Source organism: Mus caroli, unplaced genomic scaffold, assembly GCF_978045245.1.
Source record: "Mus caroli unplaced genomic scaffold, Mus_caroli_1 scaffold_14, whole genome shotgun sequence".
Taxonomy (NCBI): domain Eukaryota; kingdom Metazoa; phylum Chordata; class Mammalia; order Rodentia; family Muridae; genus Mus; species Mus caroli.
In genome coordinates this window covers 8,129,760-8,155,190 of record NW_028227269.1, presented here as the reverse complement: position 1 = coordinate 8,155,190, position 25,431 = coordinate 8,129,760, and positions in this window count along the sequence as shown.

Here is a 25,431-nt window from a genome sequence, read left to right as displayed (position 1 = left end):
CCATCAAAAGCAAGCCCCATCTAACCTTTAACCTTTAACTAACAAAACTGCTTAAAAGGTGTCTCTGTGCCCACTCTTTGCATTTGCCATTTCCTATTCCACCTTCGGTGTTTTCCATGAGCTCTGACTGTCATTCACTTCGATGGTGCTCTTCAATTGCATGGATCAGCCCCAACTCTATATGTCTAAAGTTGAGCCCTGTTTTTATATTTCTTTGATTTCTCAGGACCCAGCACTCTCCTCCTATTTTTTGGACTTCTCAATGGCAGCCAACTAGACTGAGCATTCTTTGTTTCAGACCCCCATGAGGAATGCATTCTGTTTCCCACCTACACAATTGTCCTCCTTCCTGTCTTCAGCCTGATGGATTTATCTTCTCGGTCTGCATTTTGTCATCTAGAATCATGACTTTACATGATAGTCAGCATGGAAAAACAATCAGATTGATATACCTGGCTCTGACCTTTGACTTACAATCATCTGCACAACCGAATTCCATATTTAATAAGACACTTTATATTTAATGTGAAAATGTATCTGTTGATAAATTTCTTTCTTCTTTGACTGGGCATCTTCACCAAGACCATGCCCTGTTAGTTCTGGGTGTTGAGGCCATCCTTGATTCTCCTTTCCTCCTATTATATCTTGTTCAGCCCAAACCTGTATAATTGGTTATCTCTTACCATTCCCATTGCTATTGCATCTTTACCATGGTGTCAAAACCCTCAGTTAAATGACCGTATGAGCAATTCAGTGATCATGTAGCTCTTGCTACAGTTCATGTCCTCTTCATATGCTTTCCAGTGATCTTTTGAAAAGACTGTTTTTAAGTTACTTTCTTTCAGGGTGGCACATGACTATCATTGCTGCACTTATGAGGTAGACACACATATGAACTCATAAAGTTGGGGCAGCATGCACAAGGTCTACATAGGCTTAAGTCAGACCCAGCACTGAGAGGGGCAAGTGAAAATGATCTTCTGTCTCTAACTCAGAAACTAGCTCCAACTGGCAACTTGCAAAGGAAAATTTAGTTTTCTTCAACAGAGTTTCCCTGGGTATACAAACCACACTTAAGGTGTGCCCTATTCCAGCAGTGGTAGTCAACACAAAACAAACCCAGTAATACTTTTCAAGGATTCTTTTTAAAATCATAGTGCCTTGTTTGGGCATTATTTTAAAGTCACAGGTCCTTTGTTTACATACTATAATTTCTGGTTTTATGTTTTTATGGGATCTTTCTCTCTCTCTCTCTCTCTCTCTCTCTCTCTCTCTCTCTCTGTCTCTCTGTGTTGTACTTTTTCTTTGTCTCTATTTTTATGTTTGCTTGCATTTGGGAATTCTTATTGTGTTTTGTTTGTTTTTATTTTATCTTAGTAGTTTTTCAGATGCCTGATTCTTGTCTAAGGTGTGTGTGTGTGTGTGTGTGTGTGTGAGAGAGAGAGAGAGAGAGATTTTGAGGGGGGGGTTGGGTAGGGAGGTAAGGAGGAACTGGGAGGTGGGAGGGGGAGGGAAACATAGTCAGAATGTATTATTTGAAAAAAATATTTTTAATAAAACTGCAATAGATGCAGGAGGATTAGGAGTTCAAAGTCATCCTCACATACACAAATTAGTGTCAACAGAATTTGAGGCTCTCAGTCAGGAACAGGTACTTTTTGTTAGCTCTAAGGTATAACTTTCCCAAGTTCTTAGGAAGTTTCCTAGTAGTGAATAGAAGCTACTGCAGTCATTCTCAGTTTTATTCAGTCATTGGAATTTCAGGTTTAGGAATTTATGAAAATTTATGATTTAATGTTAACTCTCCTTTTCTTCTACAGGAAGGTGGCTTGTGTCTATAACTTCTATTGAGAAGGTGGTGTTTGGTCTGTCTCTATTGCTCTGCCTAGTCACCAAATCCAATCAACTCCTTAGGTCTGGTTTCAAAGATATTTACTTATCAGAATAATTATTTTCATAAGAGGCCTAGCTAGAGCCATATCTTAATTAGCACAATGTTTGCATGAAACCCCAGGTTTAATCCTTAGGATCACATAGAACAAGTGTGGAGGTCTATACTTGTAATTCCAACACTTGGGAGGAAGAGACAGAAGAATTGGAAGTTCAAGGTCATCCTTGGTTATATACCCCAGCCTGGGATACATGAGACCATATCATATCTTTAAACAAATTCACAGGAAAATTTCACACATATTTCCTAGTATAAATTTTTATTTTATTTGATGTGTGTGAAGGTGGGTGCAGGTATGTCATGGTGGCTGTGTGTGTGTATACACACATATATGTCACACATAACTTTCATAAGGAAGTTGGTTCTCTACTTCCACCCTGTTGATATAGGGTTCTCTTGTTGATTCTATGGTTTGTTTTGCTCTAGGTGAGCTGGCCTGTGAACTTCTGCAAAATTCTCTTGTCTCTGCTTCCCATTTCACAGTAGGAGTGTTGGAATACAGGTGTGTACTATTACAGATGAGTTTTTGTTGTTGTTATTTGTTTGTTTGTTTGTTGCCTCAGTGTGGTCCACACTTAGTCAATGGCAAATATTTATGTCCCTTTGGAAGGCAGGGATTTCTAATATAGTTGTGCTCTCCTAGAGCTAATACCCAACCAAGACCTGAATTCTGACAGGTTTCTAGTCTAAATCTGTTCCAGGTCTACTGTTACTGGTTTTGATTAGAAGTGTCCCCCAAAGACTCATGGATTAAGGCTCGGTATCAGCTGTGGTGCCACGGGTCAGAGATAGAACCTTTAAGAAGAGGGTCCTACTTGGAGGGAGTTAGGTCACTGGAACTGAGAAATCATCCTATCCCCATCCCCAGCTGCTATAAGGTGAACGACACCTGCTCTTGTTACACCTCTAACACCTGCTCTTGCTACTGTCATCTTATCACCATGGCTCCAAGACAACATGTGACCATGGAATAAAACATCTAAAACCATGAGCCAAATATATCTTCAGTATTTTAAGGTGATTTTTTTCTCTCGTCTTTTGTCACAGTAGTGAGAATTGACCAACATGTACACTCTTGCTTCCTACACTGACAAAGCACTCCAGTTTCACCTAGACCCCATGGAGCGTCTCAGCCAATCACCTTACTTAGAACCTTTGCTGACTCCCCATTTCCTGCTGTTCTTTGTCCATCCTGGCTCTGGGAGTGTTCAGGAAAGTGAAACTTGCAGATTAGGAAGCTGGGTTAAGGGATGAGAGGAAGAACCCCACTGAGCTGCTTGATTTTGCAGTGGTAGCTACAACTCCCTTTCTCCCAGACCAGTTGCAGGTTTCTCTCTTCCTGAGTGCTTATCTGGCAGAGAGGTCTTAATTAGTACAGAGAGCAGGATAAGGCTTCATTACCCCAGGCAAGGATGTTGTTCCAGACGAGGAGGGAGCCAGCGTGTGTGCCCAGAAATGCTAGACCCATCAGGAGACTGCCAAGTCTGGAGGCTGAAAGTCACCTAGCTTAATTTCCTCAGTCTAAGCAAAAAGAAATATGTTGCACCCTTCTAGTTAGTAGGAAATGATGATACCTTATCGGCAGTATTCTGAGTTTCAATTGTTGTCCAGCCCATGCATGGGTGTATGAACCCCTGCACTCTGTTAATCATAGCTGTTTATAAGCTGTGCTGCAGAGCAAGGGATGATGCATTTTGACCAGAGTCAGCCAAGAGCTCTTAAAGCCACTTTCAAAACCACTTCTGAGAGTCCAGAGTGGCTGAGAAATCAGCATTTTATTTTGTTATTAAAAATTATTATTGTCAACAATTCTGTTACAGGATGCCTAAGGTAGGGAGCTGGGAAGATGGCTCCACCAATAAAGTGCATGAGGACCTGAGTTCAGATCCACAGAATTCACACAAAAGCTGAGTATAATGTTCTGCGTCTTTGATCCCAGGACCAGAGGTTGGTAGCGAATTGGAAGATTCCCGGAGCTCACTGGCAAGCCTGCATACTTGAATTGATAAACTCCAGGTCTAGTAAGAAACCCTGTTTCAAAGAAAAATAGTTAAGAACAACCAATGTGGATGCCTAAAGTCAGCTATAGCTCTCTGCATCCATGCATGAACACAAAAATAAGCACACATATTATAAATATACAAACACTCACAATTTATTAATATAAGATAAAATTTGCCATCTTAGTCTTTTTTAAAGACCAGCATTATTTTTTTTATACAAATGATTTATTTACTGTGAATGTGCACATGCACGCATGGCCGTAAGCAGAGTTCAGAGGACAACTTGTAGAAGTAACTTCTTTCCTTCTATCCTGTGGGTTCCAGGGTGTATCTCAGGATGCTAAGCTTGCATAACAAGTGCCTTTATCTCTGAGCAATTGCACTGGCCACATCTTAAATATTTTTAAATAAACAACCATCAGTACCATCCATCTTTGGAGTCCTTTTCATCTTATAACTCTGAATATTTATTTATATGCAGTACTGTGAATTGAAATTGGGATCTTATGTGTACTAGGAAAATGATGTGCCACTAAGCTACATCCTGAGCCCATAACAAAACCCCATTACCCAGAAGACACTAACATCCCATTTTTACTCTTCATCTTTCTTGGCAACCACCATTTTATCTTCTGGGCTTCTTGCTAGCCCACGAATGTCATAAGGTGTTTGTCCTTTTATGTCTTGTTTATATCGCTCAGTACTTCCCCACTTAAGGCTGATAGCATTCCATTGTATCTTTCAGTATTCTGCTTATCCATTCACCTGTCAGCATATACCTGAGTTTCTTAAATCTCTTGTGTCTTACAAACAATGTTGTTATGAAGAGAAGTTTACACATTTAGATATTAGTAAACTCATAAATTGGAAATACTTCAAGGTGAACATCTATTTAATTCACCACTTATAAAATGTCAGTAAATGTGCTGGGGATACTTTCATTGGCTTATTGTTAGATAACATCATGCAACAGAAAGACTGTTTTATGATAAAATGCTGAGTATCTGATGTAACTTACTGAATACTGCACTGAACACAAAGGGCAGAATGATAATGTGGGTCTTTTCATATCATGCTGTTAGCTGATTTTGACATCTGGGGTTATAGTATAGATACTGTCTAGCCTATACCCTGAAAACATGACGTGTTCTGGCCATGAGTGGATCTGAATGTTGGTACTGTGACCTGTGCTCTGTGACCCCAGGCAGTGATATGACTAAACATTCCTAAAACGGATCTGTTTAAATGGGAGCCATTAATGTCCCTTCTCAAAGTGAAAATGTCAGGATGGAAGTGGGAACCACAGGCTGTATTGGCACCTTGTATCTGCAAGTAGTATTTGTCAAAGGGTTGCAAAGTGTATGTTGCATACAGAACCAAGATTGGCTTTTTATCAGACAACAAAAGGTTATTATTTTGGCAATCATAACCATTTTTAGCTGGTGCCAGATATAGGTAGGTATTTAAATATATATATTTTATTATTGATCCCTACTGCAGCCCTGTACCTAGGACTCTTGTGAACAGTGGCAGATCATCCTTTTGGTGAAGGAAGAGGCAGCTCTGGGTAAAGCTGGTGAAGGCAGAGTTGAACACCGTTGTGGGACACACACACATGCACACAGACACAGATGCACAGACACATACAGACACACACAGATACAGACACACAGACACACAGAAACACACACACACTCAGAGAGAGAGCGAGAGAGAGAGAGAGAGAGAGAGAGAGAGAGAGAGAGAGAGAGAGAGAGCCTTCACTGCCTTGTCCTTAAAAAGGACAAAGCTCTGGGTACCATCAAAGCTTTGTCCTTTATAAGGACAAGGCAGTGAAGGCTTTCTGGGAAGGTAGGAAGGAAGGAAGGACATTTTTGGACAGGCTCTATGGACATTTGACCACAGTTGAGAAAAGATAGTGGTGCAATAGGCAGGGTAGGCTGTAAGCTATCACTTCCCAAGGTATTTGTCTTTCTGTCCTTTCTGCCCAACTCAACCTATTTTTCTGACTTCTGTCCTATTCTCCCTTGATGGATAAGTAGAAGGATATTCTGACAATCTGCTCTGGCCTGCAGCGTAGCACCCCATTCTTGGGGCAGGCATAGCTTTAGGAGGATTGACCATTGAGAAGCTCTCTCATATTAGCTTCAGCCAAAGTATCTTTCAGCCTAGGATGACAAGGCTTAGACATAGCCCACCTCCTCTGTAGTCTGAAAGATTGAAGACTTCAGCCAGGTCTTTCTCCCCTGTGCATGAGATATACTGGTTCTTGGGGACAGAAGGGTAAGCCAGATGTTCTCAGCAAAATACACAAACAAACAAATAAATGAAAAATAACAAGCAACAACAAGAAGAAAAACAACAAACTATCTTCTGTTCATCCAAGTGAATCCTGTAGCTAAGAGGAGACAAGGTGCTTACAGACATAGGGGCTTTATTTTTAAGAATTATTCTTTGTTAACAGGTACATGGTTCTTTCTATATGAGTGCTTGCCAGGGTACTGGATGCAGAAAGACAAGTAGGAAAACACCTGGACTGTAGTTTTACAAATTCAGTTATAATTTAACACAAGCCAAGCATTGGAATTCACAAATGCATTAGGTTTTTCTTTCTCTCCCTCCTCATGCCCCTGTCCTGCGATGACAAAAATATCTGGCAAAACTCATCTTCAGGGAGCATTATTTCATGTCTAGGCTGTAGGATACAGTCCTTTATGGCAGGGAAGGTGTGGGTATAGGAGCTTCAGGTGGCTGGTTATAGTGTTTCTTCAGTTAGGAAGCCAAGAGAGATAGATGTTGGCATTTAATTCACTTTTCCCTTTTTCTTCTATCAAGGATGGTGTCTCCCTGGGTAGTGCTACCCTTACTCAGGATGGGTCTTCCTACCTCCATTAAGTCTCTTGGAAATGCCCTCAAAGACATGCCCGTGATGCCTCTAATGACATGCCTAGATGACTCTAAATGTCGTCAGTCAAGGAGAGCATCAGGATTAACCAGCACAGAGCTGGAGACCTACTTTAGTTGGTAAAGCACCCAAAGGACAACATGACATGGCCTGAGTTTGATACTGAGTATCCAACTTCGTGATACTTTGTGCCCTTGCCATAGTTCCTATTTTAGTCTATTGTGTAGTCCACCTTCCCCCTAGGCCATTGTAAATACGTGTGTGTGTGTGTGTGTGTGTGTGTGTGTGTTGGGGGGCGTGTATAACTCAGCTATCTATAGTTCTAAGAATCTACTCTGGTTCCTCCTTAGGTCTCAAACTTCCTTCTTCCTAGATGTTGGTAAATTCCTGTGTAGGGCAGTGACTTAGCTTTTATTCAAAATGATAGTGTAATACCAGAGGCAATTCTAAATGTCAATGAATAGGCAACATTCTTACTGAATTCATAGCCCATGGTCTGCTCAAGGACTTTCTAGGACGCTGGAACATTGGTGAAGGCTTAGCTATGTCAGAATTCAATCTTAAAAGGCACTTATAATAAGATAATACTAAAAGAGAGCACGTGGATCCATACACCAGACTAACGCGGGGAATAGAATATGAGTATATGGGTTAAAGAGAACGCCAGACTCCAGGAGGTGAGTTTCCATGAAACTCTCTGCCTCATGAGTGGCTTCCAGGCCTCTCGGCCTGTCAAGCTGACTCGACCAGAGTGTGTGGCATTAAGCATTGCTATGACTCTCAAGGCCCCTCCAGGAGGCCTGTAGAATACAGAAACATTAGTGAAGATACAAAGACATCACTGAAGAGACAGGGTCCTCTTATTGGTTCCTATGAGCACATCAGTATAGGTCGGTACCATTCAAAGGATTGTACTGAACCAAACAGAAAGCTTAAAGCACAAATATGAAATGCTTAACACAATGCTAACCAGTGGCTATTGAATGATGCTGCCAATTAATGATGGTGCACATCTTTTCTCAGCTATCTCCTTGAAGTATGTTCTAGGCTCCTATTTAGAATAGCCATATACCCAGACCCCAGAATGCCACGAGGCACTGGAGATAGCTAGTTTATTAGTCAGGCTTCTTCAGAGGAGGAACCAACAGAATAAATATATATCAAAAATGCAGTTTACTAGATTGGATTACCCAGTAGGCTGCAGATAATCCAGAAATGGTTGCCAGCACACTGGGGAGGCAGAGGACCAATTTCTGCTCAGTTCACAAAGCTGGATGCTTCAGCATTTGCAATCTAGTTATGAAGGCCTGGAGGAGTCCTGCACTGACTGAGTCTTCATGCAATGTTGCAGGGTAAAAAAGCTGGGTTCTTATTGCAGCAGGAGGAGCAGCGACAACAGTAGCAGAGGCACTGGTGGTGACAGCAACAGTGTAAATTCATTTGAAGCAGAATGAATAAATTTACCTGTGGGCTTAAAAGACAAGCAGGCCCAAAGCCAAAGCCTTTCCTTATGTATGAACCATTGGCAAATATGTTCTCTCATTTAGAGTGAGTTTTCTGGTTTCTATTGGTCTAATTCATATATTTCTCACAGGTATACTCAGAACCTTGCCTCCTCCCTGGTTCCAGGTTCAGACAAGTTGACAACCAAGATTACCCACCACAACTGGGTGCTTCATAGTTCAGGGCAAGGTGGAGAAATGGTTCCAGCTTCTCTGGCTCTCTCCTCCCTCTGTCAGCACAGACACTTCCCCTAATAGTTATCAGCTGGGTGAATGAATCATCTTGGTTCATATGACAGGAGTCACCATTCCCACACTTGTTATATCATCTTGTCACTAATACAGTGCAGACATGACTTAGCCTTCCAGTGACCATCAGAACCACCATACATATGACCACAGGGTTTTCTGATGTGCCATGGTATCACTACGCCAGGACACTTTGCTAGCTCTGACTCACGGCACACCAGGATGACTTTACCTGTTACTTTTGTAAGGTTAAGTGGCTAATACACTTAGCACATCACAGCAAGTGGCCCATTTAGATCTGCTTGAAACAGCCTTCAAGTGAGTGTCCATAAGAGTGATTCTTTTATTTTTAGCAGGAATGGGGGATGGATGCCTTCCTGCAAGACCAGGGTCTACTTTTCTGCCTTCATCAGTAAGTGGAGCAGGTCAATTAGTCAGGTCCCTAGGCAGGAGACTTCAGATTCTCACCACACAGCAGTTAGTCCCTGGCACTGCCAGTATGAGAGCCTTGAAAATTCTTGATTGGGTTTGTGCTGGGATTTAATGCTAAATAGGAGTGGGCATAGGCTGGCAAATAATTTGAGCACAGGGTTAGTAAGTGTTCCAGGTAATTTTGGGGAAAATGGCCACATTTTTGAGTCCCAATTCTGCCACTTGCATGTCAAGTGGTTCTCAAAATAGCTACTAAATCATAGTGTTTTATAGGCTCAAATAATTCTTAGGAAATATGTCAAACTAGTTTACACTAAAGTGTTAGTGACTCATCAATCCTCCGTCCCTCCTGTTTTTAAAGAAATCAGAAATACTACATTTTTTCTGGGTTTCTGGAGTTAGGTGTCAGGTTTAGCCACTTAGACATCACTCCATCTAATGCTCAAAATAGCCAGCAAAGTCAGTGGTTGTCAGTTTTCAGTCTCCATCAGAAGAGGATTGGAAGTTCACAGTACTTGCTCCAGCCCCAGAATTTGTGATTCTGAGGTCGAAGCCTGAGCATGTGCATTTCTAACATGGTCTTGAAGAATACTGGGTATGGTGTGGAGGAGGCCTGCACCCTCAGAACCATAGGTGTTATGGAAGTGTACTCTGATCTCAGCTTATAGATAAAGATTTTTGGAAATATGGAGGTGAGGACTTTAATGGATGGTGAACAGGAGCTGGAAGGGTTTTTGTTTTTGTTTTTTTGTTTGTTTGTTTTTGTACTCTGGAAGCCTTGTCCTGACCTTCTGCATAGCTTCCAAAATAAGTCTAAAAGAAAAAGAAGGGCCAGAAAAAGAAGACTCACCTTGGCCATTCATGAGTTTTCTAGATTATGAAGAATATTCCATTTTCCAGAGTTGACACCTCCAGCTTTCATTTATGACCCAAGTCTGTATTTGAACTTGAAACTCTTTCTAAACAAGGGAAATCCTTAGAATTTGCAGGATAAACTTTGTCCCAGAAACCAAAATTGGAAGAGTCTTGAGCTGGGACCTCTTCAGGTTAGACAATGGTTTAAGTCCTAGGTCAGCAGTTTATTAAGTATGTAACGTGGGACAAGGTACTTGTCTTTATTGATATCTCATCTATAAAATGTGCATGGAAGTTTTTAGGTGATTAGACTATAGGTAACAGCCCACAGATGAACCAGACTGATGTATTGCCAAGGGCTTCCAGGGTCCTTGAGGAAGTGGCAGGTGAAGCCATCAATTCTGTCTCCAAATGATCACAGGGCCAGGGAGAGTGGCTCTTGGGTTTTTGTCATGTAGTGTCTCTGAGAAAGCGCTCCCTCACTTAATAACATGCATACCAGAACCCATGCTTCCAGGCTGCTGTTAGAATTCAGATAATCAAGGAAGGACAAAAATCTGGTATAGTCACCAGGGAAGGAGGATGCATCCATAGTTAATTATTCCTTCTTCAAGATCATGGTAAGTAATTTTCATGACAGATAGACAGGACTAAAGATTATTAGTTTTCAAATTCTGGCCCTGTGGCTTTCTATTAATTCATGGTATGTTTGCTTTACAGACCAAAGCCAATTAACAGACAGTCCATGGAAGTTACCGTAGTGCATGCAGGAAATGCAATATGTTTGCCAGATGTTGTAACAGGAAAGTGAGGGCCCTTGCCTAGTGTACCTAACATCTTTGCTCGGAGCAACACTATTAGGTATTCTAGCACAAGTCTCTGTAGCCTGTTTTAATGCACAGCAAAAGAATTTTGTAACTAAATGGAGACAACAGGGCTTAATATAGAGAGATTATTCCAGATTATCCATTTGAGTCTAATATAATCACATAAGCCTTTAAAATAAGAGTTCTTTCAGGCTGGAATAAAACAATGTACAAAAGGAAGTCATGGAAATTTTAAGTATGTTCTTGATGCCTTTGAGAATGAAAGGGGTCCATGATTTTCTTTTTCCCCCGTAAAGAACTAGGTTGGGCCAGGGAGATGGCTTAGTTAATAAAGCATTTTTCTTCCATGTGTGAGGACCTGAGTTTAGCCCCACAGAACTCATACATGAAAGCTAGAGGTGATGGCCACATACTTGTAGTCCCAGTGACGGTGAGATGACCAAGAGAGAGCTATCCCTAGAGCTTGCTTGCCAGCTAGTCTACTCTATTGGCAAAATTCCTTGCCAGTGAGACACCCTGTCTCCAAAAAATGGTAGATGGTGCCCGAGGAAAGATCAAAGTTATCCTCAACCTCTATATGAACTCAAGCATGCACATATCTCTAACACATGGCAAACCATGTAGTAAACATATATTTGTGTGTTTATGTGGAGGGAAGGGGGTTGGAAGACATCTTGTCTCAGCCATAATTACTGTACCATTACAATGTAACCACAGACAATATACAGATGGAAACAGAAGCCTATGTTCCAGTAAAATTTTATTTGCAGAAGCAGATGGCAGGGTAGAGCTGGCCCACTGTGGCAGTTTGCAAAACTTGTCAATTTTCATAAATGTTGCTGGGAAGCTCATCCAGAGGATGGCCCTGAGTTGGAATGACTCTGATGTTTCCCTCATGGCTTGTCTTGGTTATAAGCATTTGGCAGGAAGGTGACAGGGATAGAATGCCACCATCATGTTCATGGACCATGAGTGTATAAAGAAGGCATGATTTATCATAGATGATCTTGAATTTGATCATCTGCTTGAAGCAGCATTTATCAGGTTTCTCTATAATAGAGGTCTTCTTCTTTCTCCCCCCTTCCTCCTCCTCCTCCTCCTCCTCCTTCTTCTTCTTCTTCCTTCTCTTTCTCCTCCTCTTCCTCCTCCTTCTCTTGTTCTTGTTCTTCTCTTCCTTCTACTCCCTTGCCTCTTCTCCTCTTTTCATTTCTTTCTCTCAATCTGTCCTGTGTACCAGAGAAGGAAGTCATCACTATGTGCAAGACACATTTAAGGAATGACGAGTGATTTTATTATTGTTTCTTTTCTTTTCCTTCTCTCCCAACTCTTTCATTTCACTTAGACAAGATAATATAGCTAAGGTTGGTCTTGCCCTCACAGCAGAGGTTGGCCTTTAACTCCTGATCCTTCTGCTCCCAGGTGCTGAGATTATACACATGCTTGACTCTAGGGATGACACATTTTGTTTTTCTTCCTGTATTAGTTTCGATTCTCATTGCTGTGAACAACACTGGGCACAAAATGAGTTAAGGGAGAAGGGGCTTCTTTTGTCTCACAGTTTGAAGGCACAGTTTATCATGGTGGAAAAGACATGGGGGCAAGAACGTGAGACTATTTGTCACACTGTGTCCGTAGTCAGGAAGGAGTAAAAGGTGAACGCTAATGATACTCAGTTCATTTTCATCTTTTTTGTTACATCAGGAACAGCGGCTGATGGGATTGTGCTGCCTGCATTCAGGAGGGTCGTGCTTAGTTAAGTCTCTCTGGAAACACCCTCACAGTATGTCTTCTAAATGGCTTGTCAAGTTGACAATAATGCTTAAACACCATACCATATTCCAAAAGAGTGCAATCTTTACACAGTGTCTTTAAAGAATTTCCACTGTGTCTTTCTTTTTATTAATATAATCACTTATTTATATAGTTATGTATACATGGAAACTTATTTTATATTGTGGGTTCTAATTCAATGCTATCTTGTTACTCAAGTTATTCTAGTTCTTTGATCAACGTTTGGGTTTTGAAAATGTGTTAAATTTGAAGGGGTTTTAACTTCCTTTTGCCCAACTATGGAGGAGGTTGAATAGTTTTCCTATCTTTATGGGATGCCCGCATTTCCTTTGCTGTGATATATCTTTTCTTAGCATATTATCTATTTTCATAAGTTTTTTTCCTTATTATTTTCTATAAGTTATTTATATAACCCACGTTTTAATCTTTGTCAGTTATATTTTCTAGTTTGTAGTCAGACTCATAGCTTCTTCAATAATGTCATTTGATGATTACAACTTTATTTTATTTTAGACTCCTTTATTTAGTATTTTCCTTTATATTTTATTTATTTTACTTTTGTTTTGGTTATAAGCATTCTATAACAAGATCGAAATACAATTCTCTGAAAATGTGTTCTAAATCTTTTACAACCAAGAATTCCTTAATTAGGAACAAATTTCTGTTATTGTGTGAGATAGGGATCAAATTTCAACTATTTTCCTATCAAGAGAATCAAATACTCTAGGGTATAGTATTGAACTGGCTTTCATTTCTATATTGACTCACAATACTAACTTTGTTATTAAACAAATGTATGATCTTTTATTATGCTCATAAACTATTACTATTTTTCTTAATTCCTGTGATTCTTTCTTCTTTGCATTTTGAAAACCAAGTTTTGTCATCTGGAAGGACAGGCTACCCTGGTACTCTTTAGGTGTGCCCTCCGATCTTTCACATTTAATTTAGAGATGCTTTAAGTATACCATAAAATTCTATCTGGATTGTTATGGCTAATACACTGAATCCTTGCATATATTTGGGGAGAATTGCCAAGAATATGAAATTGTCTTTTCCAATAACATTACGCAACTCTTTTAATTTTCTGTTGCTGTTTATCTTCAATCTCTTACAGTGACATTCCAGATCTCGCAATATTTATTACATTTAGTCTTAGTGTCAGGGATTTCTTTTTGTTATTATAATTCTAAAGATATACTTTCTAAAATTTAAATGTGTATACATTTTTGTTAGCATGTAGAAACAGGGCTGATTTTTATAGCTAGCAAGTTTACTAAGATCTCAAAATGATTCTCATGAATTACCTATAGACCATCATACATTTTGGGCCTAGAATATCTGTGATTTGCAAGGACTATGTTTTGTTTCAGTTTCTTCTGGCTTTTAAACTCTTCTTTCCTCTGTTAGCTCCAGGCACTGGCTAGGATTTGCAGCACAAGCCTAAGTAGAAGGGTTCAAAGAGTTTTCTCCTTGACTTATTCCTGGTAGTGTTACCAGAGTGCTGAAGAAATGAGTTTTTTCGCCTTTGAGACTGCTGCTAATGGACTCGCTCCCTCTTAGATCTATGGAGATGTGTCTTAGCAATGTGGCTTTAGGAAATATGGGCTTATAAGGTAATTGGTCTGCTATACCGACTAAAGAGTGCTTTTGTTTCTGAAGGCATGGCAGGTCTATCCCATTTAACGTAAATATGGGTTTTCAGGAGAATACTTAGGGAATTTCCTTACAAAACAATAACATTAAAAATAGCAGTTCTACCATAAAGGTGCAGAACACTTTACCTCTTTTGCGACATTACTGAGATTCCTAACTTAGAATGTTTCATATTCAATGAGAGGGCTCAGACAACTTCTGCAAATGTTTGTTCTACAATGCCAATGTGAACCAGCTTAGCAGGACTGCCCGATTTCACAGGAAAAAAATCAGGGGGAGAAAATGGAATTGATAGAATGTTACCATTAAAGGTCTCACATGATTTCTAGTTCTGCCATAGTCCCACATTCTTGATAGAAGTTCCAAGAAGATAGGAGCCATAACTGTGAAGGGTTCAAGGCTGCCCTTCACTGCTGTCTGTTGCTGATCACTATCCATCTTTGAGCTCTATGATCTGAAAAATGATTATGTGTTTCTAAAGGATCATGAGTGGTAGCCGTCTTTGTCTTGGATACCATAAACCTGAGTGTAGAACACTGCCTCTTAAAGTAACTTTTGGTTCAAAACCAGATAAGGTCTGAAAATGATTTTAAGAATTTTATAACCTTTTAAGCAAGCTGATACTTTCCCAACATCTTAAACTTATTATTTTCAAACGTATCTGTTTCCAACGAATAGTCTAGTTTTAGAAGGCTCCTGCCATGCAGAAGGTATCTCTGGTATGCATCTGATCTTTCCGGAGGAATGTGTGAGGTGGGGACTATTCAGATTCTTCTTGCTGTTTCCTATGTTGCTGATTGAATTCATCCTTATGCTTCAAAGCACAGCCTCAGCTCACCCTAATAGACTAATGTCAGACTAAATTACTCCTTTTTTTTGAGGGGTCGGGACTCCTATATTCCCTACAGCTTTAGCTGCCATTATTTCAGTCTGCTTTGCATATGAATGCTATCTGCATGTGTGACTTCACCCCATATCCAACTAAAAAAAACTTAGTGTTAATGTTACTGTCTCATTTCTCTCCCGCAGTGGAGCCCAAATGATTGTTTTCAACTTAAAAAACTATAAAATTTGTCTTTATCCCCAGCATGACAGATGGTCACCTAACAATCACATATTTTATAAGTGTATATATTAGTTTATTTGCCAGACAACTTATATTGAGTGTCAAGTCAGTACACAGCACTGTTTAAGACGGTGTGAGCCAGCAGTGGCCCAGACTCATTAAGTCTCCTTTCTCAGGTCGCTTACATTCTCCTGAGTAAGAATGAATGGGTGAGAAAATTGGTGGATTTGAAAAAATAAATCAAAGCTCCCAGCAAGTAGCTAATGCATCTCCCTTGCTTTATCATCTCAAAACAGCTTTCCCCAGGTGCCGGTGGGATGCATCAACCAAAGCAGCCAGGCTGGCTTAAAGATAATCGGACAGAGAGACTACACTGAGAGCTTTTCACAAATGAGCAATGCACCCAGTGTCATTCATTTCAGGGCACTGTTCTGTGACTCCTGTCACGATGATCGAAAAACTGCCATATAATCTTGTCATGTTGACAGTGCTGCATTGGGAGGCCTTGATCATTGTGTCTTAGCCCCACAGTGGGGACTTTCAGTTTGTGCTGCAGAAAAGGAATATTTAAACCCCAAATGGTAGAAGCAAGAGACATGGCTGCTTACCCTCAAAATCAGGGACTCTATTTGCAATATAATGTATCACTGGCAAGTTCAGAGCCTGGGATGCCGAAAATAGAGCTATTATTTCAAAATGTTTTGAAATGATGGACTAAATTTGTCCAAGTAATAACTTCTGTAATCTACACAGTGGTTTTTGGACTTTATTTTTAGGAGAGACATTTTTGATTGGAATGAAATCTTATGCAAAGTCCAAAGTTATAAGCCAAATTAGCTCATTTGCTCAAATATTTCTCAAGCACCCACCAGATGCTACATACTGTAATGGGGACTTTTGTACACAGCAGTGAGTCAAAGAAGACAAAGTCTGGTTCTCCAAGAGTTTGTATCCTATGTGGCTCAGGAAGAAGAGAATCGACAATGGCAGTAGCCATGTGCCAGGGATCAAAATACTGGGAAATAGGGGCGTGTGTACCAAGGCTGGGATTATGCCAAATGCTAACTGATGAGGAAAGGCTTCTGTGATAAGTTAGTGCTTGCACAGTAACTGAGGACAAGTAAAGGAGGGAGACTTTGTGATATCAGGAGTGGAGAGTAGGCAAAGAAGCAAGTGCAAAGTGTACAAGCAGAATTTTAGGAATAGCAGGCCAGTCTGTCTCTGCAGATGGAGGGTGTAGTGGGAGGATTGAGTCTGCAGAGCCAGTAAAGAGTGTGAAGAACAGGTGATCCATGGACATCATCTGGACTTATACTATCCTGAGTGTGAAGTCTATAGAGACGGCTCTGTCAGGGAGTCCTTGTATTGCAAGCATGACAAACTGAATTCAGACCCAAGCGCCCCTAGTAAAAAACCTGGAGCAGACTGCTGAGGTGGCTCAGCAGATAAAGGTGTCTGCCACAAAGCCTCATGACCTAAGTGCCATTCCTGGGACCCACATGGTAGAAGGAAAAAACCAAGTCCTATTGTCTTTTCTCATCCACTTGATGCTGTGGCATTTTAACAATCAACTTTCTGCCTTGACTCTAACACATTGTACGTTGTACACAAAATAAATGAACAAAAAATACATTAAAATTTTTTTAGAGCTGAGTGCATGCTGGTAACCTCAGTTGGGGAGTGGAGACAGAGAGATGCCTAGGGCTCACTGGCCTACTAGTCTAGCAAACTGGTAAGCAGCATGTTTAATGAAAGAATCCATCTCAAAGACAAAAAGAGAGAAAAGAACAGAAAAGAAAGAAGGAATGCAGGAAGGCAGGAAGGCAAGAAGGAAAGGAAGGAAGAAAGGAAGGAAGGAAGGAAGGAAGGAAGGAAGGAAAAAGGAAGGAAGGAAGAGAGAGAGAGAGAGAGAGAGAGAGAGAGAGAGAGAGAGAGAGAGAGAGAGAGAGAGAGAGAGAATCTTGGAGAGTAGTTGAGGAAGGTATTTGAGATGGACCTCTGGCTTCTGCATGCATGTACATGCACATGTACTCATACACATCAAGCACACACACATCAAGCACACACACATCAAGCACACACACACACACACACACACACACACACACACACACATACACCTCAGAGTATTAAAGAATTTTGAGCAAAGTGACCTCATCTGACTTACATTTTGGCTGTGCCTCTGGAAGTACACAGGCTACTTATCTGTAGTCACCAGGCTCAGGTGCAAATGCAGGTAGCCCAGAAGACATCATGATTGGAGCTTATGAAATACCTGTGCTGATTGCTGCTCTTCGAATGAAGAAGCAGGGCAATCGGGCAAGAGCAGGGATGGGAACTTGCTGGAGCTAGGAGGAAAAAGGTGAATGTACCAAAGAGCTCTTGAGCAGCATTGGAGGGTAAGTGGAGTTGGAAAGAAGAAAGATTGCCAGGCAGCACAAAGTGCTGGTCATGAATTAATAATTTGTAAACCTGAACTTTAATGGAGCCTGGCCAGTGGGCAGTGTGCTTTCCTTCAGCCTGAGTTCAGAATTGGTGGACATACTCACTACTTACTATCCCTGATATGGAATCAGGAAGAAGGGAAGGAGATATAGTATATGGCTCCCCAACCATCCCATCCCTTAGTTCCTGAAGGAAGAAGTGAATTGAATGAGGAGGAGAAGGCAGAGGGAGCATTTAAAATGACAAAACATGGCATCTAAGTTGGGTGCAGAAGGGATGGAGTCATAGGGAGAGGAGCAATCAAGAGAAGATCTTTATGGGGCACAGAATGTGGGTGATAGATGATAGAATACCTTAGAGAAAGTAAGGGACAAGGGACATGTGATAGGCCAGAAATGCACCCAATATAAAGACTGGAAGGATTACAGTGACATCAGCATTACAGGGATGAATGTGTGGCCCAGGTTGTGGAACTCTAGGGCACAAGAGGAGACTGAAAGTCCCAGAAAACACGATGCCTGGGAAGGCTATTAAATCACAGTTAGCAGAGGAGTGAAGTTCAAAACAGGAACAGAGAACCAGGAAGTCCATTTTCAAGGCAGCAAGAGCTGAACTGAGAACCTGCAAATGACTAAAGGCAGACACAGTCAGAGTAGCCTTTCTGGCTATCTTAAGAGAGTGGAGTGGAGTGGCTTAGAAGGGAGAATGGCAGCATGGATCATCCAAGAAACCAAGTTAGGCATCACATGCTTCCCTATTTGCCCCCTGGGGACACCATTAAATACCGTCAAAGGGCAGAAATAATTCAAGTTGAGCGAGCAGTAATATTTTAAAGTGAAGGTTTTACAAAAATGCTTTGGGGGTCTAGTACGTGACTCAGGTGATTGAATGTTTGCTGTGCACTCATGAGGACCTGAGCTTCAAGAGGCAGCATCCATGTGAAATTGGGGTGTGGTTCCATAATAACCCCAGTGCTTCGATGGGACTGTAGAGATAGGACAATTCCAGGAGCTCGCTGCTTATTCTGAACTGGTGAGCTTCAGGGTAAGTGAGAAACTCTGTCTTAAAAATAATGTGGATATTTTGTTCCCTAATCTAAAGAGGAATGATGTATCCACCCATTGGTCTTCCATCTTCTTGATTTTCTTGTGTTTTGCAAATTGTATCTTGGGTGTTCTATGTTTCTGGGCTAATATCAACTTATTAGTGAGTGCATATCTAATGGCTGCTTTTGTGATTGGGTTACCTCACTAAGGATGATATCCTCCAGGTACCTCCATTTGTCCAAGAATTTCATAAATTCATTGTTTTAATAGCTGAGTAGTCCTCCATTGTGTAAATGTACCACCTTTTCTGTAAAGTTTGGAGCTAGGATGCAAGGATGGACTATCCAGAGACTACCCCACCTGGGGATCCATCCCATAATCAGTCACCAAACCCAGACACTATTGCACAATGCCAGAAAGATTTTGCTGAAGGGACCCTGCTATAGCTGTCTCATATGAGGCTATGCCAGTGCCTGGCAAATACAGAAGTGGATGCTCACAGTCATCTATAAGATGGAACACAGGGCCCCCAATGGAGAAGCTAGAGAATGCACCCAAGGAGCTGAAGGGGTCTGCAACCCTATAGGTGGAACAACAATATGAACTAACCAGTACCCCCAGAGCTCGCTCATATCTCTAGCTGCATATGTAGCAGAAGATGGCTTAGTCGGCCATCACTGGGAAGAGAGGCCCTTTGGTATTGCAAACTTTATATGCCTCAATATAGGGGAATGCCAGGGCCAAGTAGCGGAAGTGGGTGGGTAGGGGAGCAGGGCGTAGGGAGGGTATAGGGAACTTTTGGGATAGCATTTGAAATGTATATAAAGAAAATAGCTAATAAAAAATGTGGAGAGCGACTAAGGAAGACATCCAGTGCTGGCCTCTGGACTACACATAAACACACATCTTTAGATAGATATACACCAACATGTACAGATATGATTGTTCAAATGCACTTACACACAATACATCACACAAACGGACAGACACAGACACACACACACACACACACACACACACACACACACACATTTAGACAAATGTATACTCAGCATCTCCTCCATGCCTATTGGTCTGTTTCCTTGCCATATGCAGTATTTTGATCTGTTCATTCTATTACCATTCATGTGCACTGAGCCTGAAAGTGCACTTTAAATACTAATGTCTGCCGCAGACAGACATTCCAAGGAGCTGGAATGGTCACCTGTATGTGCTCCACGAGCATCTGTCTGATCTTGATGTTGGATCTTACATTTGGCTCCATGAACTTTTGTCATGAGGCTTTGTGCTGTCTGTATGTATAGACTTCTTAAGCTTGCTGACCCCAGACTTCTTCAAAGCAGCAATAAAAGAAAATAAGAGAGACCCAAGTTGTTTCAGTTGTATGTGGTGTCTCTACCAGAATATTTGTATTTCCCCCTCTCCAGCTGACTTCGACAAGTAGTCTTTATATTACAGCCAGCTTGATTCTATCTCAGCTTTACGCCCATACTCTGGGCCTGAGAGGGACATTTGGGGACAGATATCTCTCCCACTCCTTTCAGTATCCCCCTCTTAAGGATTTAGTCAGATTCTAACCCCACTCGGATCTGCTGGAAATTGTCCTCTTATGCTAAACATCTAGATGTGTAGCTCCACACAGTGGGATGTACGTTCCTGATATGTCTTGCCTTTCTGTTGCTTTTATTCTTGTACTTTCCCAGACTCAGTTTGAACTCCTGGTGGACATAGCCTGCTCATATGTGCTTTCTGTCTTTCGGAGACCCAAGGATTTCACAAAGAAGCTCAGGCAGGTGCACCGATGAGTCTTTGCCTGAGCTGTGGATATTATCTCTTTCTGGGACAGAGTGAGTGATGCCCAGACTTATATAAGTTCTTCTGTTCTCTGCTGAGACCAACGAGGTGGTAGGAAGTCTGGACTCTGGAAAACCTGTCATTGTCTCATGGTACCTATTGTCCTTAGGTATAATTTTCCTACCACACAATGGGAAATGCTATTGGTATTCACCTCATGAGGTGGTAGTGGGGACTAGACTCTGATAAACATGGGCTGCTTGTGTGTGTAAATTTGTGCAATAAACACTTAGTATACACCTGGTACTATTAGTATGTGGCCCATCTCTCTGTGATTCCTAATTGACTTCCCTCTGTAGGTCAAATGACTTGGAAGAGTTCCCATTTGTATAGTAATGCTCATTATTGCTGTGGTGTGTATTTCAATTCAAGATGCTCAAGGCTCAGTCAAGCTTCTGGCTAGAGGCAGTTCTTCACCTCTAGGGTTGACACATGCCTTTGCTGTGGTAGGGGCAACGATATTGTATAATTTATTAAGAACATCCATACTGTCCCCTGACCCTCTCTTAGAGGTGGCATTGCCACATATGCTGTTACAGGTGGTACGGCTATTGAGCTCAAGCAGGGGCCGCCGACACTGTAATCTTGGTGCAGCTCCTCCCCAGTTTTCAGTGGACTGCTATCCACTGCCATATGGTGGTGCACATGTTCGCAGACATCTTAGGAGATTAGTGCTGTTATTCTCATTTTAAAAGTAAGGAAATTGGGCCTTAAGAGATCTTTTAGATCTAAAAATACAAAGAAAAATGGTCTTACACTAAGTCGGCGACTGCTTCTCCTAGTCTGTGTATTTTGTCAGTTGCCAGGAAATTACCCCGAAGGGAAGCAAACAATCCATTTCTAACTGTTTGCCTTTGTTGCATCTTCTCCTCCACCCCCACGGTGAGAAATGGAAAATCCAATAACTAATAAAGAGCACCGTAAAGTCTGTTCCCTTTGTCAAAAGGATTTAATCATGGGGTGAACTCCACAAATATTTGTGCAGTCAAGAAGGGTGTGAGTCAGCTGCTGGTGCTTCTGTGCATCAAGGCTCCTCACAGTCAGGGAGGCTTGTGGATGACCGGACAACTTGTAACTGGGCGGTGACTCAGTGGTTTCCCGCTGGCTTCTGAATGAGACACCTACTGTGGCTATGCACTGTGAAGCCCAGAACTGTGTTTATTCATATCTACAGTGGTACAGATGGAGGTTCAGGCAACTGCCAGGTAGCCCATTCCCAAGGGAATGGCTGTCTGCATACCCAGAACCTATCATTTTAGGTGAGCTCTTTCTCCTTTCCTCAGAGCTTTACAGTTGGGTCGATTCAGAGCTGCTGATTCCACCCTGCTCTTGGTTCCATTGTGTAGCCTCTTTTCAGTTAGCCACTGCAGTGCGTTTTCTAAAATAGTCGGGAGAATCTTCATCAAACATAATTGCCCCAAACAACATCAGCCTCAACTATAGCCATGACAGAAAAATCATTAAACGTTTTTGCAAAGCCCCTAAAGTCTCCATAGCCTATATCTGAACAACCTCCTCGTCCTACCTCACTTTTCCCACCCTCCAGAGTTATACCCTACTGACTGCATCAGAGCAATTGTGTGCAGCTCTGACTGTGCAACCCACTGACTGCATGCACCATAGTGGCTGTGTGAAGCTCTGACTGTGGATCCCACTGACTGTGCTTGCATCTACTTAGATGACTGTGCACCTCTGACTGTGCCTATATCTGAGTGACTGTGTGTACTTCTGAATGTGCACCCCACTGCTTGCCTGCACCTGAGTGACTGTGTACAGCTCTGACTGACTGTGGCCCCCCACTGACTGCCAGAACGACTATGCATAGCTCTGAGGGTGCGTAGCTCAGTCTTCTTCCATCCCTCTGTCTTCACTGCTTCTTTCTGGCTTCTCTCCCTCTTCACTCCTCTTTTTTCTTCTTTCCTCTCCTGCTCACTACAGCCCTCACCATTTGCCTCTCCCTTGTTGTGTTGATTTTATTCAGATGAGCAACCATCTCTTATGATACATTTTGGTTTTATGTGACAGCTTTAAAACGGTTTTAAAATGTTTTATCAGAATTTTCTTAGATGCATGTCAGGGTCAGGTTCTATGTATTTCTCTTCCCTGGCAGACTGCACACTTCTTAATGATCAGAGCCACTATTTACATACTGTTGACTCCCACATGAAAGCCATCACTAGCCCAGTAAAGGGAAATTGAATTTCTGAATAATCTACACCACATCTTCCCAGATGACAGGTGAGGTTCGCTGTGTGTGTTTGTAAGTTGCCTGCTGCTGAGAGATACCAAAGCAACCACTTTCAGTACTGCTCTATAGAGATGCTGAGACTCAAAGCAGCCAGGTACTAGTGAAGTCCTTGCTAGTAATTATACTGGCAGGCAACCAGATCCAGCAGAGACCAGCAGGCATCCTTGCCAGCTTGTACCCAATGTCTCTCTGTCTGGCTTTGTTCCCAGGAGAATCCCAAGGCGGAGATGGAGCCTGGGAAACTCAGAGATTCACAAAGTAAATAGACACTTAGTACAAGAAGCTAGGGGGATGTCACATACTCTAGTGCTGCTGAGACAAATTAGAGCTCCAAATCAGAAGGGCCCATGTGATCCTAGAGGGGTAGACAGGGACAACCAAGTTATCTACTGCAGAAGTTATATGTAGCCCTTTTACTTGGTCCTTATTTTAATATTTTGTTCTGTGATACAGATGTTGGATAACTGGTTCATGGGCATTATCAAGAACAGTATGAAGGGTCCTCAGAACCCAATCCAAGAGCTATGAAAGAACTCAACAGTGTAACTGCAGCAGATGTACCAAAGGAACTGAAATTTAGGCTTTGATGAGATGTATGTTTCTATGGTGAATGGCAGCATTATTTACAACAGCAAGCTCACAGAAGCAGCCTAAATATCTATTGAAGGATGGAAAAAGAAACTGTACCATAGACATATGACAGAGTATTATTCTAGCATAAAAACAAAGAAATCCTCTAACTTGCAGCAGCATAGGTGAACTGGAAGGGCTAAGTATGGTAAAAGAAAAAAAAAAGACAGGAAAATCTAGGAAAATGTTTCATGATCTCGCTCATGACTTTGGAAGTAGTCACACTCAGAAGCCAAGGCTTACAATCATATTGGAAAGGATCTGTTGCCAGAGAACCATGTCCAAAGTAATATACAATTTTGTAGGGGCTATAAGGTTGAACTAAGACTAAGGTTGGGCATGTTTATGAGTCACAGGCCATAATATCAAATGATCAAATGAGTTCATCTTTATCAACACGTTACAAGGAAAACTCAGGTTGGTAGTGGTGCATCACTGCAACTGTAGCACATAGGAAATTGAGTCAGGAAGATGTAGAATTTGATCCCAATCTAGGCTATACAGCTAGTCTTTGCCAATAAACAAACAAACCCAAACTCCCAAACCAAGTGAACAAAACAAAATAGAAGACATCACCAGCAAAAAAGATTTCTCAATCACCTATACTGTCTATAGGTTGAACTTGGTGGTGCCGTCAGCTTAGGAATTTGTAAGGGGTTTTCTATTGTGTAAGTGTGCATGAGTCTGCATGCCTGCAGTGTGCATATACTGTTGATGTGCTTGCTCACATGCTGTGAAGATTAGCAACAATGCCAAGGATCTTCTGCAATCAACTTTCATCCTGTTTTTTTCAGGAGTCAGGATTTCCTCACTGAATGTGGAGCTTACTGACCTGATCAGGCTGGCTAGCCAATGGGCTCCCCCACCCTTCCTCTCTTTGTCTCTTCAGTGCTGGGGTCACAGTTATAGGACATTTTATGTGGGTTCTTAGGATTGGAACTTGTGTCTTCCTGCTTGAGTGGCAGTACTTTACTGACTGAGCCATCTTCCCAGCCACTTTAAGGACTTAAAAATGTGGAAAATTTCAGATTTTGCTCAGGGTCATTAGTTATTCCAGTTGAGCCAAGTGATCTGGATCATAACTCAGGCACTTAGTGGTCATTCTTGCTTTAAATCTTATAGGCACCTCCAGTGAGACCTGCTGTACAGTTGGAATTGATTTACATTCTAACCTGGCTCCTGAGGTCCTGGGAAGTAACTGCAGTCACAGACCTGGGGAGAAGTTGATTGGCTGCTGAAGTTCATGAATTCTTGCATGTAACAAATTTATGAGCTTTAAGGCCATAAATCAGGGAGCAGTTAAGGCTGCTTTGAGAGAGCCTCTGTTCGATGGGCCACACAGATAAACAAGAAAGTGTAAGAAAGTGTGTACTGAGGATGAAACAACCTTAGGACAGGCTATGTTCAGGAATACCTCAAATGGAATAGTTAGTGAGGGCCTCCTGGAGGAAGTGACATTTCATTTGAGATCTGAATGATTGGAAGAGAACAGGCAGAGGGAACTCACAGGGGAAGTAGATGTTGCATAGAAGGCATAGCAGGGTCAAGGACTCTGGAGTGGATCAGGAACTAAGTAGGTTCAATGATCTAAAATGCTGGTTCTGAGCCAAGGCCTGAGATGGGCTGGATCAGAGGAAATTTGTCAGCTGAAGACAGAATTTATGCCACTCTTAGGGCAATGGAAAACACTTGAAGAGTATTTTCTGAATGGAAACCGTGGTCTGATTCACAGTCTGATTCACAGTCAGGTCTCAGCAGAATTTACTAAGCATGAATTTGTGCTTATTAAAAAATATCCATAATATGCACACACCTGTATCTGTCAATCTGTTTATCTATCACCTGTGTATGAGTATCTATCTATCTATCTATCTATCATATATCTAAGCATGGCTTACCTGGGCAATGAGTTATCATTTTCAGCTGTTTAAATTCTGGGGTCAAAGTCAGGTGTTTTTACCCACTAAGCCA